Genomic DNA, 17,493 nt, shown 5'->3' with positions numbered 1-17,493 from the left:
CACACGTCCTTAAAGGTCAAGATTTAAACATATTAATAACTTTTACTGCTTCATCAGGACTTTTGAAAATGAAAGTGGTATGTTACTTTTTTTCCTACATGTACTTGGGCAAACAAACTACTGAAGTGTCTACAGTTTTATTCACCATCACTTCTGGACCACCCCAGCAAATGTCAACACAGCAAAAAAAAAAGTAAATAAGGAAAACCGCTTTGGCCCGGCTGACCCCTCAAAAAGGTTTTAGGTTGCCCAAGGGTCTGCAGACCACACACCATGATCTGTTGCCTTCAACTGAAGTGCACTGATTGTGAATATAATTCTGGAATGATGACAGAAGCTTGAGTAGGAATATGTGTAAGCATAACAAAAATTTGGCTCTTTTTCTCAACTCTGGCAGGACTTGTGGGCAAGTGTGCCTTGTAGAGACCCAAAGCACAAGGGAAAATCACTTCAAATTTGCTGCATCCATTTCTGTTGTCTGCAGCTCTTTTTATCAATAAATTCTATTAATAATCCTTCACTAATTTAATCAGAAATGAATAGCAGGCTGATTGAGAATCCAAACATTGCACTCACATGATCTCATTTTATCTTCACAAGAAGTCAAGAGTATTTCCTCTCCTTGCAGTTTTTTTTTTTTAATTTTATTTTATTTTTAAACTTTACAATATTGTATTAGTTTTGCCCAACATCGAAATGAATCCGCCACCGGTATACCCGTGCTCCCCATCCTGAACCCTCCTCCCTCCTCCCTCCCCATACCATCCCTCTGGGCCGTCCCAGTGCACCAGCCCCAAGCATCCAGCATCGTGCATCGAACCTGGACTGGCAACTCGTCTCATACATGATATTACACATGTTTCAATGCCATTCTCCCAAATGTCCCCACCCTCTCCCTCTCCCACAGAGTCCACAAGACTGATCTATACATCAGTGTCTCTTTTGCTGTCTCGTACACAGGGTTATTGTTACCATCTTTCTAAATTCCATATATATGCGTTAGTATACTGTATTGGTGTTTTTCTTTCTGGCTTACTTCACTCTGTATAATAGGTCCCAGTTTCATCCACCTCATTAGAACTGATTCAAATGTATTCTTTTTAATGGCTGAGTAATACTCCATTGTGTATATGTACCACAGCTTTCTTATCCATTCATCTGCTGATGGGCATCTAGGTTGCTTCCATGTCCTGGCTATTATAAACAGTGCTGCGATAAACATTGGGGTACACGTGTCTCTTTCCCTTCTGGTTTCCTCAGTGTGTATGCCCAGCAGTGGGATTGCTGGATCATAAGGCAGTTCTATTTCCAGTTTTTTAAGGAATCTCCACACTGTTCTCCATAGTGGCTGTATTAGTTTGCATTCCCACCAACAGTGTAAGAGGGTTCCCTTTTCTCCACACCCTCTCCAGCATTTATTGCTTGTAGACTTTTGGATCGCAGCCATTCTGACCAGCATGAAATGGTACCTCATAGTGGTTTTGATTTGCATTTCTCTGATAATGAGTGATGTTGAACATCTTTTCATGTGTTTGTTAGCCATCTGTATGTCTTCTTTGGAGAAATGTCTGTTTAGTTCTTTGGCCCATTTTTTGATTGGGTCATTTATTTTTCTGGAGTTGAGCTGTAGGAGTTGCTTGTATATTTTTGAGATTAGTTGTTTGTCAGTTGCTTCATTTGCTATTATTTTCTCCCATTCTGAAGGCTGCCTTTTCACCTTGTTAATAGTTTCCTTTGTTGTTCAGAAGCTTTTAAGTTTAATTAGGTCCCATTTGTTTATTTTTGCTTTTATTTCCAATATTCTGGGAGGTGGGTCATAGACAATCCTGCTATGATGTATGTCGGAGAGTGTTTTGCCTATGTTCTCCTCTAGGAGTTTTATAGTTTCTGGTCTTACGTTGAGATCTTTAATCCATTTTGAGTTTATTTTTGTATATGGTGTTAGAAAGTGTTCTAGTTTCATTCTTTTACAAGTGGTTGGCCAGTTTTCCCAGCACCACTTGTTAAAGAGATTGTCTTTAATCCATTGTATATTCTTGCCTCCTTTGTCAAAGATAAGGTGTCCATATGTGCGTGGATTTATCTCTGGGCTTTCTATTTTGTTCCATTGATCAATATTTCTGTCTTTGTGCCAGTACCACACTGTCTTGATAACTGTGGCTTTGTAGTAGAGCCTGAAGTCAGGTCAGTTGATTCCTCCAGTTCCATTCTTCTTTCTCAAGATCGCTTTGGCTATTCGAGGTTTTTTGTATTTCCATACAAATTGTGAAATTATTTGTTCTAGCTCTGTGAAGAATACCATTGGTAGCTTGATAGGGATTGCATTGAATCTATACTCCTTGCAGTTTTAACTCCTTTTTAACAATATTAACTTTGGAAACTAGAGTAACAGAAGAGGTGCTGGAAGGTTCCCCTTAGCTTAGTGCCCTAAGGGGTATGTCTTTTTTAGCAATCATTCTACCCTTAGCCTACAGTTCTCTCAATACCCTTCTTGTCAGTCTTTCTTAACCTTGGATGCACACTGAATTACTTGTGTGTGTGTGTGTGTGTGTGTGTGTGTGTGTCTGTGTGCTCAGTTGTGTCTGACTCTTTGTGACCCCATGGACTAGGGGAGTTTTGGAAGACTGATGCCTATGTGCCATCACTGGAGATTAAGATGTAAATTTCCTGGGTGCAGACAGGTCCTGGGGAGACTTTAAAAACTTCTGAGGGGATTCTCATGTGCAGCCAAAAGTATGAGTCACTATTCTGGATGAGGTGAGAAGGATGCCAGTATAATCACCGACAAAAACACTTACCAAAGTCATTGGATCTCTGCTTATGGCCAATGTTTAAAGTTTGCATTACAAGCTTAGAAGTATGCTTCAGTTCAGTTCAGTTCAGTCGCTCAGTCGTGTCCAACTCTTTGTGACCCCATGAATCGCAGCACACCAGGCCTCCCTGTCCACCACCAACTCCCGGAGTTTACTCAAACTTATGTCCATCGAGTCGGTGATGCCATCCAGCCATCTCATCCTCTGTCATCCCCTTCTCCTCCTGCCCTCAATCCCTCCCAGCATCAGGGTCTTTTTCCATGAGTCAACTCTTCGTATGAGGTGGCCAAAGTACTGGAGTTTCAGCTTTAGCATCATTCCTTCCAAAGAAATCCCAGGGCTGATCTTCAGAATGGACTGGTTGGATCTCCTTGCAGTCCAAGGGACTCTCAAGAGTCTTCTCCTACACCACAGTTCAAAAGCATCAATTCTTTGGTTCTCAGCTTTCTTCACAGTCCAACTCTCACATCCATACATGACCACTGGAAAAATCATAGCCTTGACTAGATGGACCTTTGTTGGCAAGGCAATATCTCTGCTTTTCAATATGCTATCTAGGTTGGTCATAACTTTCCTTCCAAGGAGCAAGCGTCTTTTAATTTCATGGCTGCAATCACCATCTTCAGTGATTTTGGAGCCCCCCAAAAATAAAGTCTGACACTGTTTCCACTGTTTCCCCATCTATTTCTCATGAAGTATGCTTAACTCATCTAAAATATAGCATTTGTTTCTCCTTGAAAGACATGGGAATGATGCAAGGCAAGTAGCTTTGTTAATCAGAATTAATTTCACTGGAGAATGTGCACATGAAAATGTATTTCTATTATCTTTTAAAAATCATTAAAGTTTAGTTGATTTACAATGTGTTAGTTTCTGATGTACAACAAAGTGATTCATATATATATATATATATATTATTTTTAATGTTCTTTGCCAGTATAGTTTATTACAGGATACTGAATATCTGTGCTATATTTTAGAACCTTGTTATTTATTTATTTTATATATAGTAGAGTATATCTGCTAATAGAAACTTCTAATTTATCCTTCCCAACCCCCTTTCCCCTCTGGCAACCATAGATTTGTTTTCTATGTCTGTGAGTTTGTTTCTGTTTTGTAAATAAGTGAATTTGTATCATATTTTAGGTTCCACATATAAGTGATATCATATGCTATTTGCCTTTCTTAGTACATTTAGTATGATAGTCTCTAGGTCCATCCATCTTGCTGTAAATAGCAATATTCCATTGTTTTTAATGGATAAGTCATATTCCATTCCAGTCCATGGCAAAGGAAACCACAAACAAAATGAAAACACAACCCATGGACCAGGAGAAAACATTTGCAAATGATGCAACTGACAAGGGCTTAATTTTCAAAACATACAAACAGCTAATACAACTTAATACTAAAAAAAAAAAAAAACAGGAAGAAGACATAAATAGACACTTCTTCAAAGACATACTGATGGTCAATAGGCACATGAAAAGATGCTCAACATCATTAATTATTAGAGAAATGAAAATGAAAACTACAATGAAGTCCAACCTTACACCAGTCAGAATGGCCATCATGAAAAAAATCTACAAATAACAAATGCTGGAGAGGGTGTAGAGAAAAGGGAACCCTCCTACACTGTTGGTGGGAATGTAAATTGGTAAGCCACTATGGAAAACAGGATGAAGTTTCCTTAAAAAACTAAAAATATTGTTGCCATATGATCCAGCAATCTCATTCCTGGGCATATATTCAGATAAGACTCTAATTCAAAAAGACACATGCATCCCAATGTTCATAGCAGCACTATTTACAACAGCCAAGGCAAAGAAGCAACCTGAATGTCCACTGACAGATAGATAAAGAAGATGTGGTTTATATATACAAGGAATACATTTCTATTATTATGGTATCATTTTGGAAGATATTCAGCCTAAGGATTTATTTTCCTGTTTGTTCTATGGCTATGTTGGAACTCAGGGGAAATTGAATTTAAGTGCACAGAGGTTGGAATTTTGTTTTGTCTGTCTGTCTCTCTATCAGAAGTGACAAGTTTCCCTGTAGAATGATGTTATATACTTCGGCCGCAGCGCCCTGGGACTAACAAACTGATTTCACATGGAACTGAAATGTTGTCTGACCACAGAGCAAATCTGAATCCTTCTCTCTGAGTATCTTGCAATGTGTCTGTTAGTCTCAGGGAATTCCATTTGACTGCTGGGCAGGCTATTAAGTGGGTTTCTGATGCCCTCTGAGACTAAGCATGGATACAAAGCCTTGGAGAAAAGAGGCACTTCTTGGAACACGAAGTAATACATTTCTCAGCAAGTGGCCGCACTTCTAGGCGATGGTCCTGTGAAAGGACTGAGTTCTAAGACCCTCCAGAGTAATGCTCCTTGGAGTATAGTCCTCCTACTGGCTACTGGTCCCTGGACCATTTGTTAGTGGTTCAAAAAAAAAAAAAAATTGGGAGCTGGCCCCAGAATGTAAATCACCAATGTCCATAAATGCATTATATAGTTTGGCTTATATTTTTTTGATAGCAAATCTTTCTCAGCAAAGGAAGCAGCACGTTGATTTACATTCTGATAGAAGTTCCTTATTTTATCATGGACCCGTGCTCTGAGTAGCTTTGCTCCAGAGAAGGGCCAGAGAAGAGACACTTGCTTGTTTGTCTCTATGGGAACAATTAGGAACTTAAGAATTAGAAAAAGGAAACACAGCAGACTTTTCCAAAGGCACAGTTACTCTTGTACTGGCCTGAGTAACCTCAGTTATTGCTAGATTTCAGCAATCAGACAGCCTATGCAGTTCGGATCAGTAGCTTTGCTAAGAGAGTTCGTAAGTTCTAAACACGCAGCCTAGACTAAGTGACGTCTGTAAAGAAGGCCCGTGAGTGTGTGCTAAGTAACTTCAGTTGTGCCCGACTCTTTGCGACCCCATGGACTGTAGCCCACCAGGCTCCTCTGTCCATGGGATTCTCCAGGCAAGAATACTGGAGTGGGTTGCCATGCCCTCCTCCAGGGGATCTTCCTGACCTAGGGATCAAACCTGCATCTCTTACGTCTCCTGCATTGGCAGGGGGGATCTTTACCACTAGCGCCACCTGAGAAGCTCAAAGAAGGCCCATGGCTGTTCAAGTAGGCTGGGCCAGAACATATTCCAGTTGTCACACAGGCAGTGAATGTGTGTTAACTGCAGCTTGTGAGGACTGATGATTTCTCATACTGTTCTCCTGTAGAAAGCTCTGAACTCAGGTCATGAAGAGTCACAAGCAACAGTCATTAGGCCTGCTTCACCAAACACCCAATCGTACCCCTGTTGGTAGCTTTTCCTTTGGAGTCATCTCATTTCCAGAGAAAGAGAATGACTCAAGAGCATTCTGATATTTTCATTCTAATGTAACAATTAGGCGTCCTAGGCAAGGACATGACCTTCATATTGATTACCCATCTCAAGACTGCAAAAACCATCTAGGTACATAAGAAGAATCAATGTTGATTCTGATTGTTGAAGTTCATTCTAAATAACACACCATCTGGCACAGCACTCCACTCCACTGCATCTGTCCTTTGAGGTAAGCTGTACTCTGAATATGAATCATTCCTCGATTCATTCATTCATCAGGAAGATATTGCAATTAGCATAGTTCATTGATCCTGAAATGCACCACCCGCCCCAACACACACATTTTAACATCTCTGAAATGGAGAGTGTCTTACAATCAATGACATTTTTAAAATCTAAGTTCTAGTGGGAAACAGATGGCAGATTCTAATGGGAATTGAAGAGGACATAATGAAATAATTATTTATAATGAGTGAGCATGGTCAGTGGTAAAAATCCGCCTGCCAGTGCAGGAGATGCAGGTTCGATCCCTGGGTCAGGAAGATCTGCTGGAGAAGGAATGGCAACCCACTCCAATGTTCTCGCCTGGAGAACTCCATGGACAGAGGAGCCTGGCAGGCTACAGTCCAGGGGCTTTCAAAAGAGTTAGACACAACTTAGCAACTGAAGAACAAGAATCAGAAATGGTAAAGGGAACTATTAAGGGATACTGAAGCACCTTAAAACTAGCAGCATCAGAGGCCATTTACCACCCTAGGCCCGAAGGGCAAGCAGAGAGAGTGATTACTAGAATCCAGAGAGAATGCCATGTATAATTAAAAAGAGACCACCTCTGAGGAGCCGTGGTAGAGGAAGCCAGCCTTTAACAACCCGCAGCCCAGCAGGGAGGGAGCCTGGGGAATAAATGACGTGAACTTTCTCTTCTTCTGTCTTTTTATCTCCTGCTATTGGATCCAGTTGGTCAAACCCAACTGAAAATTAGAGGGCCAAGGAGCAAAGCACAAAGCAGTTTTGAAAACTGCAGAGAGGAACTCTGGTGGGGCAGACAGAGAATACCAGCACAGTTCATCCCTTTTACCCTCAGCATCTACTGTTTTGTCTGAATAAAAAAATCTCAGGTCTCAGGACCTTCCTGGTGGTCCAGTGGCTTAGACTCCTTGCCTCCAATGCAGGCAGCCCAGGTTCAATCCCTGGCCAAGGAACTAGATCCTGCATGCTGCAATGAGGACCATGCATATCCAAATAAAATAAATATTTAAAAAAAAATCTCATGTTCCCATCACCTACTGCAAAAGTCAGCAAATTACAGCCAGTAGTCTGGCCATTTGTTTTTGTCATTAGTCTTATTGGGTCACAGGCGCACACACATATTTTTTTCTTTTTTTTTTTTATATATTGTTAATGGCTGCTTTTGCTCCACAATGGCAAAGATGAGTAGTTACAACTAAGACTGGATGGCCCATAAAGCCTGAAGTATTTACTATGTATCACATACAATCAGAACATTTCCCGACTCCTGACAACCAGATCATTGCGGGGTAATATCAGTTCTCTGATACACCCACCAGAAACCTAAAATCTTAGCTACCACTGGCATTCTACCCAGAAGCTAGGTGGAGGGTAAAGAGGTTGGAAGAAACAGTTAATTAACATCAAACAAAGGTGTTTCAATCTCACTCAGGTAGCTGCTCATGAGATCTGTGTTAATAATCATTTCAAATTCTCCTGTGACTCTCTGCCAGCACTTCAGCTGAATTTCTTTACCTGGAGGATTGACCCAAACCTTCACTGTGGAAAGGACGTGGTTTCTTAGTGACCACTTTTATTGGTTTGCTGCAGTTTTCCCCTGATCAGGATGACTGAGCATTGGAAAACTGACAGATGTCTCGATAAATTCCCTGAGCTCTAGACACAGTTCTCCTTATGGAGATAGGCAACTCAACTGTGGATAAGCAACTCAAGTTCTTAATAATCACCCGAGCTAGTACCTCTTCTGTACCTGTAGCTTTCGTGGTGTGAGGGGCCCTACCCATTTAAGAGGCATTCTCAGCTTGCAATATAATAGCACCAGGACTGTTTCCTATGTAAATATGCTAGTGCCTTCCTTGGGCACTAGAGCCCTTAGGCTCATTGAACCCAACTTCATGTAGACACATAGGAAAAACTGCTTAAGTAGGTTATTAAGTATAACAACAAGAAGGGACACTCCCAGTTGCACATCTTGTTCCCTGAACCCATGGGTTTCTGCTATGAGGGCTACAGCATTGTATAATGGCAACCCATTCCAGTCTCCTTGCATGGAGAATCCCCTGGACAGAGGAGCCTGGTGGGCTATGGTCCATAGGGTTGCAAACTGTCAGACATGACTTAGCGACTAAACAATAGCAACTTAAAGTATATACTCTATCATGTAAGATATCTCTCCAGCCTCACTAAGCATTGTCTATCAGTGCTTTCTATAATTGACCTTTGAGTAAACCATTTCATTCTTCTATTAAACCAGCTACTTTGGGGGTGCTGAGACATGAGGTAAGACCAATGAATTCCATGGCATGAACTCACAGCTGTGCTTTCTTCTCTGTAAATTGAGTTTCTAGGTCAGAGGAGAAACCTTGTGAGATGTCCTTGGAGTCTAATGGTGCAGTCACATGACAGAGAACAGTTTCTCTTTACTTTCTGACCTAAGAAACACTCACCATCTCTGTGGCTCTTTGTTATAAGGGGCTCTGGAGGAATCTCCATTGTCTTTACATAGGCTCATCCATCATACTGATGACGTTCTTGCTAGTCCAGATGCGCTATCATTACTAGAGCAAAGCAATAAAGTCTAGGACTTGGTAACCAAGTATTGACCGAGAAATGCTTTCTTAATTCTTATCAGCACACATAATCAGAAGCAGGGATAGCTGCTGTAGAGAGCCAATGAAATCTTTTAAAGGGAACATATATCTTTCAATGACCATCTCTGTACATATTGGGAAACCTTAGAGAGCAATCCCTCTTAATTTATGGCCATCTGAGTTTTTATGGTTATTAGAGGTGCAAAGATTGGAAGATCATTTTTTTCCATTCATTCCAACAAACTAACTAAGCATCTTCTGCTTTGCCAAGCGCCCACAATGCTCCTCAAATATGGGAGAGACAAACCTAAAATTCTATTTTCAGGGACCACTTTTTAAGAATACCCCCCAATACCTATTACTGTATCAATGAGGGTCCCAGCCAGAAACAATGGAATACTAAAACTATGAGTGTAATCTTAAGGAAAAAGTAACAAAAGGACTATTTATAAAGTGGTGGTTGGGGTTAAAGAAAAGTAAAGAGGGATACTGAAACTGACCACGGTCAAGACTACCCCTCCAAGGCCTAAAGGGGGTGAAGAGAAAGAGTGGTGGCCATACCTCCAGCTGGAGAAGGCCACCTGCCAGGAGCTATAGTCCTGGGCAGAGGAACATAACCCCCGTGATCCAGTAGGAAGGAGCCAGGGGAAGAACTATATTGATCTCACCATTCAATCTCCTACTGGTCCCTTCCTTTGGCCAATCCCAACCAAAATCCACATGGCAAGAAAGCCCCTGTGAAGCAGTTCATTAAGGTTGGCTTCTTAGGGTACAGATCAGTGTGAAGAAGGACAAAGAGGAAAGAAAAAAAAAAGCAGGGACAGAGGTAGAGCACCCAGAACAACATCTTACAGTTAGAACTGGCTGCATTTTGCCCCTTTTAGAGTGGTATGGAAGCCCTGCTACACCTGCAACAAAGATTGAAGATCTGATGTGCCACAACTAAGACCTGACACAGCCAAATAAATCTCTCTAAAACTCCTTTAAAAGATACAAATGCATTTATTTACAAAACAGAAATAGACTAAACAGACATAGAAAACAAACTTATGGTTACCAAAGTGGAAAGGGATAAGTTAGAGGAGCTTGAGATTGAAATATACACATTATTATGATGAATAGAATAGAATATGATTATGAATATACACATTATTATTATGAATAGACAACCACAAGGACCTACTGTATAGCACATGGAACTATACTCAATACCTTGTAATAAGAATATGTGTGTGTGTATATATATATATATATATATATATTCTTTTTTACATTCTATTTCATTATATGCGGGACTTCCCTGATAGGTCAATTGGTAAAGAATCCACCTGCAATGCAGGAGACCCCAGTTCGATCCTGGGTCAAGAAGATCCACTGGAGAAGGGATAGGCTACCCATTCCAGTATTCTTGGGCTTCTCTTGTGGCTCAGCTGATAAAGAATTCACCTGCAATGCGGGAGACCTGGGTTCAATCCCTGGGTTGGGAAGATCCCCTGGATAAGGGAAAGGCTACTCAATCCAGTCCATGGGGTCACAAAGAGTCGGACATGACTGAGTGACTTGCACTTCACTTCAATGTGTGTGTGTGTGTGTCTGTGTGTGTATAAATTTGTGTGCTTAGTCACACGGTCGTGTCTGACTCTTTGCGACCCTATGGACTGTAGCCTGTCAGGCTCCTCTGTCCATGGAATTCTCCAGGCAAGAGACTACTGGAATGGGTAGCCATTCCCTTCTCCAGGGGATCTTCCCCACCCAGGGATCCAACCCAGGTCTCCTGCATTGCAGGACAATTCTTTACCATCTGAGCCACCAGGGAAGCCCATATATATATATGAATCACTTTGCTGTATACCCGTAACTAACACAATATTGTAAACCAACTATAGTTCAATAAAAGTTAAAAAAAAAGACTGATAAATGGGATGTGTCTTAGGCCAAAGTTCACATCAACCAGGCTATAGTATCAAGTACCTTAAATATTAAGGTCCAGTCAATGCTTCTTAAAGTTTATTGTGATTTCAGGTCAACCAAGGATTTTGTTCTAATGAATATTCTGATTGAATCTGGCTTAGGGCACAACATTCTTCATTTCCAACAAGCTCCCAGATGAAGCTAATGCTGTTGGTTCATGAATCACACCCTGAGAATCTGGGGTACATTTTGGTGAAGAACTAAGGACATGGGCTTTGGGATCTGAAATGTAGGGTGAGGCCTATTACATACTAGTTGGGTTACTTAACCTGAGACTCATGTCTCCAGTTTTGTCCTTTGTCTTTTTTAAACACAGATAATAGGTAACAATTTATAAAGCCCCTGATGTATAGTAGGTGCTCAATAAATGTCACTTCTTTGATCCCTTCTCTTATCACTGCCCAGAGCAAACGGAATGATGGTGTCAGGGTTCAGCTTTACAAAAAGAAAGGTGAAGAAAAACCAAAATGAGAGATTCAATAGCTAAGCAACAAGAAGAGTTGTTCATCAGCTGAATCTTAGACACCAGACAGTCATTCAAACTGTGTGTCTCAATTAAGCAAATGTGCTTTGCTCCAAAGACAAAGAAGTATAAAAGCAGGAGGAATAGGTGACACACAACACATTTTCATGTATCTTCAAGTACCCAGGAATAACTTATAACAGAACACATGAGAGCTATTCGGAAAGTGAATTTAATGAAAAAAATATTACACTTTGCAGCAAGTACAGAGTGGCACAAAGCTTTGGTCTGGGGGACACAATCCATACAGAAGCTTAGAAGTAGGCATATTAAGTGTTTAAGCATTGCTACTGATTTTGCACTATACATGGCAAAACAGGTACATAGGAACAATCATTTGTAGCCAATAAGAAAACCAAGAAAACCAGCAAAATAAATGCAGACCTCCCATCTTCTCCAGGTAATTTTTTTAATGTTTGAGAAATTTTTAAGAAATTTTAAATGTTTAAGAAACAATAATTCTTAAATCTTCCATCCTTTTCTCTCTTTAAAACCAATGACACTGTATTGTACACTTAAAAATTTGTTAAGAGGGTACATCTCCCATTAAGTGTTCTTACCACAGTAAAAAAAAAAAAATCAATGAGTTATTAAGGCACAAAATACACGGAGGAACTTAAATGCATATTGCTAAGTGAAAGAAGCAAGTTGGAAAAGGCTATATACTGTATGATTGGTTCCAACTATATAACATTCTGGAAAAAGGCAAAACTATAGAGACAGTAAAAAAGACCAGTGGTTGTGAGGGGTTGGAGTGCAGGGGATTTTTAGGCCAGCAAAATGATTCTGTATGAGAATGTAATTGTTAATACATGATATCAAGCATTTGCTAAAACCCATACCACTGTAAAATACCAAGAGTGAGCCCAAATGTAAACTATGGACTTCAATGAACAATAACACATCAATGTTGGTTAATCAATTGTATTAACATATCACACCACCACCACACCAACGGAAGACGTTAATTACAGGAGAAACTTGCAGGGGGAGGGGAATGCTAGTATATGGCAACTCTGTACTTTCTGTTTAATTTTTCTACAAACCTAATACTTCTTTAATTTCTTAAAGTCTAAAAATTTAAAAACAAAGAGATCAACTTCCTAGCAAAGCCAGAGCTTAGGAGAGTAAATTGGCAGACAAAGCAGTTGCATGCTAGGGACAAGGCAGATACAGGTGACCCAGTCATTGGCAGAGTTTGGAAAATTTCCACTCTTACTTCTTCCCAAGGAGAGCTGCCATTCCAGTGCCCCAGGAACCCAGCAATCCTCAGGTGTTCTTAGGTATTGCAAGTGTGTCTTCCCTCTCCAGTCCACTAAATGCTTGGATTCATCTTCAGGCCTGGAGAAAAACAGCCTGCCTGTGACAACCATGCTCAATCCAGCAACAGGGACCTAGTGCATTCAGAGTTGGGCCAGTGTTTGCCCTGATGATGTGGTGTCTGTCTCCGAGGTTCTTTAAATATTTGTATTGATACAACATTTATTTTGAGAAATGCTGCCTAGTGGAAGGGATAAAGGAAGTGTCCAAAGGAGGCCACCCTTCTCCCGCTTTCCCTATGTCTTTAGCAATTCATGCCTGGCCCAAGTTACATACTCCATTCAGGAAAACAGAAGCCCAGTCTCTAATCAAACCTGTCATTCATCAACCATGAATTGCTGTTCATTTCTCTACTCAAGAAGACAGTATTTCTTCTTGCTAATACCATAGTCTTTCCAGGAGGAGTTCCCCATCTCACTATACTTTCGCAGGGATGTTTAGTACCCCTTGCAGTTTGATTCCTTAGGAAGCAGTCAGGGTAACCCCCCTCCCCCAACCTGGCTTTGTGCATTCAGATGCTTTGCCAACAAATGACTGTAACAGAGCTGGTTTCAGAGGTGATAGAAAAGACCTGAAAATTAATAATAACATTTCCATTAATCCAAAAACATTAAGGACATCTCCCATCTTCGGAGCTACACCCCATCTGTCAGAGGCACAATGTAAGATGATACTTAGGAATTAAGAAGGACAAATTAATTGAAGGTAATAAAAAAGGTCAAAAGCAAGAAGATTCAGAAAAGTCTACACATTTCTTTCTTCATAGCAACTGAAAACCAATGAACTGTCTTCAAGATGTCAATTTATGAATAATGAATATTGGAAAGGATGGAAAAGCAAATATATTCCTGATATGCAATCACTCTAACTACAGTTCAAACATAAATGATTGACATAAACTGTTTTGTAAGGGGATGGCTCCCTTCCCTGTTTTCAAATGGGAAAGATTTTAAAAGATTTTACTGGTAGAATGGGCAGGGGTGGGAGAGAGGCTCAAGAGGGGATATGAGTGAGTATGCTGCTGCTGCTGCTGCTGCTAAGTCGCTTCAGTCGTGTCCAACTCTGTGCAACCCCATAGACGGCAACCCACCAGACTCCGCCTTCCAGGCAAGAACATTGGAGTGGGTTGCCATTTCCTTACCTATGGCCAATTCATGTTAATGTCCAGCAGAAGTTAATGCAACATGGTAAAGCAATTATATCCCAATTTTAAAAATCCATAATTAAATAAATAAATAAAACATTTTTACTGTTGGGACTGATCAGTTCCCATAGATTTGCACAAACAGGTTTCAACTTTCTGAAGACAAAATGAACCTCTGGCTAAGTAGAAAATCATACTTGGAAGGAGCAATTAGATTCCTTCCCCCAGAGTAAGCAGATAAAAACAATAAAAGGGTAAAAATACTGTGACTCAAGTTCATATCTAGTTCTCTGCCCTTCTATAAAGAGACATTTTTTTCCTTAGCAAATGCCAATGATTTTAACTTTTGCTTTAACTATTATACTGAAATATTTTACTTGCTTGTTGTATTAATTTCTGCCTCAATCAGAGACAAAGAAAAACAAAATAAGAGACATTTATCCTCCTTGCTGAAATACTGGAAATAAAAACATGATCTACTCCCTATAGGCGTATTTTGTCAGTTGTAGGCAATACTAACTATATATTCTATCTCCCTTTTCCAAGTATGAAAGGAACCCTCTTGCCGGTATAGGTCAATAAATTCTAATGTGGTAAATGAGAAAGAAGTACTAATCTTTGAAACACCATGCATTCCTCATAATGACCACAACATTTATATTTCTATGGAATTTGTTTTGACAGGATGGTAAATTTCCTTCTCTAGATAAAAAGTGAGATTCTAAACAACAACCCTGTGAGGAAGGCAGGTTTGATCTCCCTGACATAGGAGATAAGTGATGGGCCATAGTAAGAAATGGTCATTACACTGAAAATGTTAAGGAAAAAGGTGGAAAGATAGTTTGTTTATGGTTTCTACAACCTCTTAACAAAAAGCTGACACAGTCTCTCTTTCAATCAAATGAAACACTTTTGCAAAACTTACTATCTAATCAGATGAAGTAGGAAATTCCACAATAGATGATATAGCAAAGTAAGGAGTTTTGGGGGTATTTTTTGTATTGTTGCTATACACTGGAGACTACTTCATAATAATGAATGATTAAGACCCAGCTAAACACCCAGGAAAAGAAGGGCTTAAGAGATTATGAACTACAGATTGCTATCTCTCAGTTCGGTTCAGTTCAGTTCAGTCACTCAGTCGTGTCTGACTCTTTGCGACCCCATGAGTTGCAGCCTGTCTGTCTCTGGCCTCCCTGTCCATCACCAACTCCCAGAGTTCACTCAAACTCATGTCCATCGAGTCGGTGATGCCATCCAGCCATCTCATCCTCTGTCGTCTCCTTCTCCTCCTGTCCCCAATCCCTCCCAGCATCAGGGTCCTTTCCAAAGAGTCAACCCCCTGCATGAGGTGGCCAAAGTATTGGAGCTTCAGCTTTAGCATCAGTCCTTCCAATGAACACCCAGGACTGATCTCCTTTAGGATGGACTGGTTGGATCTCCTTGCAGTCCAAGGGACTCTCAAGAGTCTTCTCCAACACCACAGTTCAAAAGCATCAATTCTCTGTGCTCAGCTTTCTTCACAGTCCAACTCTCACATCCATATATGACCACTGGAAAAACCATACTCTTGACTAGACGGACCTTTGTTGGCAAAGTAATGTCTCTGCTTTTGAATATGCTATCTAGGTTGGTCATAACTTTCCTTCCAAGGAGTAAGTGTCTTTTAATTTCATGGCTGCAATCACCATCTGCAGTGATTTTGGAGGCCCCAAAAATAAAGTCTGACACTGTTTCCAATGTTTCTCCATTTCCCATGAAGTGATGGGACCAGATGCCATGATCTTAGTTTTCTGAACGTTGAACTTTAAGCCAACTTTTTCACTCTCCTCTTTCACTTTCATCAGGAGGCTTTTGAGTTCCTCTTCACTTTCTGCCATAAGGGTGGTGTCATCTGCATATCTGAGGTTATTGATATTTCTCCCGGCAATCTTGATTCCAGCTTGTTGCTATCTCTAGATCACTAATAATGATCATTTTTTCACAGTGGGTTAGAAGTCACAAAGCATATTTACCTATATTACTTCATTTGATATCTTCAATTACTCCAAAGCAGCCCAATTATCCCTATTTTCCAGGCAACTAGATCAAGGCCTAGATTGGATGATGAACTTGACTGAGGTCACACAGTTGGTAAGTAGTCAAGACTTGAGCTTCTGTCAATGTGAGTTCAAGTTCAGGCTCCTTCCATCTCACCAGGGTTGCCTCACAATGAATAACATCCAGGTTAATCAAATCCAATATGTTATCATGATGCAGAGTTGGTGTAAATAATATAGCCAATGTAATTTCTCCTCAAGTACAATCTTCCTCAAACTGTGATCCATGTGTATTAGAATCACCCAAGAAGCTTGATAAAAATGATGGAATTTCATGGAGATTGTGTTCAGTAGGCTTGGAGCAATGCTCTGAAATCGGTGTATTACATTCACACCCCATATTCAGATAATCCTGTGGAATCCCTGAGATGGCCCAATTTCCATGGCTCTTGTTCAAGCCTTGTAAGATCCAATTTTGCTATAATGGTGCCTATATAAACTTCCTCATTCTGTTTCTTTTCATTAACTTCAGAGGTCATAAATATACCATTGTGGGAGGAAACCTTTTCTGCCAACTTCTAAAAGCAATGCTCAGTTTCATGTGAAGTATCTACATGGAAGAAAAACACCGATCACAGCCCAAAATGCCATCGTGGTTTACTCTGAGTTGCTTCTGGGACTTGATATCCTGATCTGGTTTGCTTCTAAGAGTGGGCTTTACCCTTATTTTTTCCACAGCTATCTCCTCCCCTGCCAAATAGAAACCTTGGAGTAGAAGATACTGCTGCTGCTAATATTACTGTCAATATGGTGGGCTCAATTCACCCATTAGTTAAGTACTTAGAGATGATTCATCATATATTTAAGCTTTTTCTAAGAAAAAGGAAATCAAAATAAGAAGTCCCATCAAAATATCTTTGTGGTTGGTGCTTTTGTGACCTGGAAAATCCACATCCTGACGATTCCAATGACATTAACAACAAACGGCAAAATGAAAGCTGATATACTGGATCTTCCATGTGTCCTGCAGGTGCCATTTACAAACGGAATAGTTGAAATCAGGCTTGTAAGCTTGTCAGGGTCTCTTTATAACTTGTCTGATTCAACTAAGAAAAAAATTGAGGGCTGCTTGAAATAAGGAGTAGGATCCTCCAGGCAAGGCCATGGTCTTCTCTTCTGAGAAGCTGAGATGCTAGGCTGGAGAGAACACTCTGTGCTTTATCTATGCCAAAGAGAAGCTGAAATGTGCTGTCTAGGATTGTAACTAAAGTACTTATAGTGCTGTGCTGTGCTCAGTCACTTCAGTAATGTCTGACTCTGTGACCTTATAGACTGTAGCCCGCCAGGCTCCTCTGTCCATGGGATTCTCCAGGCAAGAAGAAAGGTTGCTTTTAAAAGACCAGAGTCAGATATTTTTCTTGATCTTTGTGGATCTCAGTTCCCTGTAACAGTGATCTCTAAAGATATCTATATTCTAACATTCTTTTACTGCTTTTTC

General features: G+C 40.4%; 1 protein-coding gene across 14 annotated transcripts in view; it reads right to left on the bottom strand.

Moving 5' to 3' along the window:
- The window catches only part of SYTL5 (synaptotagmin like 5), a 291,370-nt gene that overhangs the window by 11,972 nt on the left and 261,905 nt on the right, over positions 1-17,493 (bottom strand). For 13 of the 14 annotated variants that reach the window (XM_086387667.1, XM_086387662.1, XM_086387666.1 and 10 more), the window contains one exon: positions 11,649-12,833. The exons of the other annotated variant lie outside the window; for it this stretch is intronic. The gene's annotated coding sequence lies outside the window, so the exon portion shown is untranslated. Of the gene's footprint in view, positions 1-11,648; positions 12,834-17,493 lie in introns of those variants that run through there. 14 annotated transcript variants of the gene reach the window in all.

The sequence above is a fragment of the Bos grunniens genome, chromosome X (assembly GCF_055505025.1).
Source record: "Bos grunniens cultivar Pamir isolate PY7600 chromosome X, Bosgru_T2T1.0, whole genome shotgun sequence".
Taxonomy (NCBI): Eukaryota; Metazoa; Chordata; class Mammalia; order Artiodactyla; family Bovidae; genus Bos; species Bos grunniens.
This window is presented reverse-complemented; position numbering and strand designations above follow the sequence as displayed.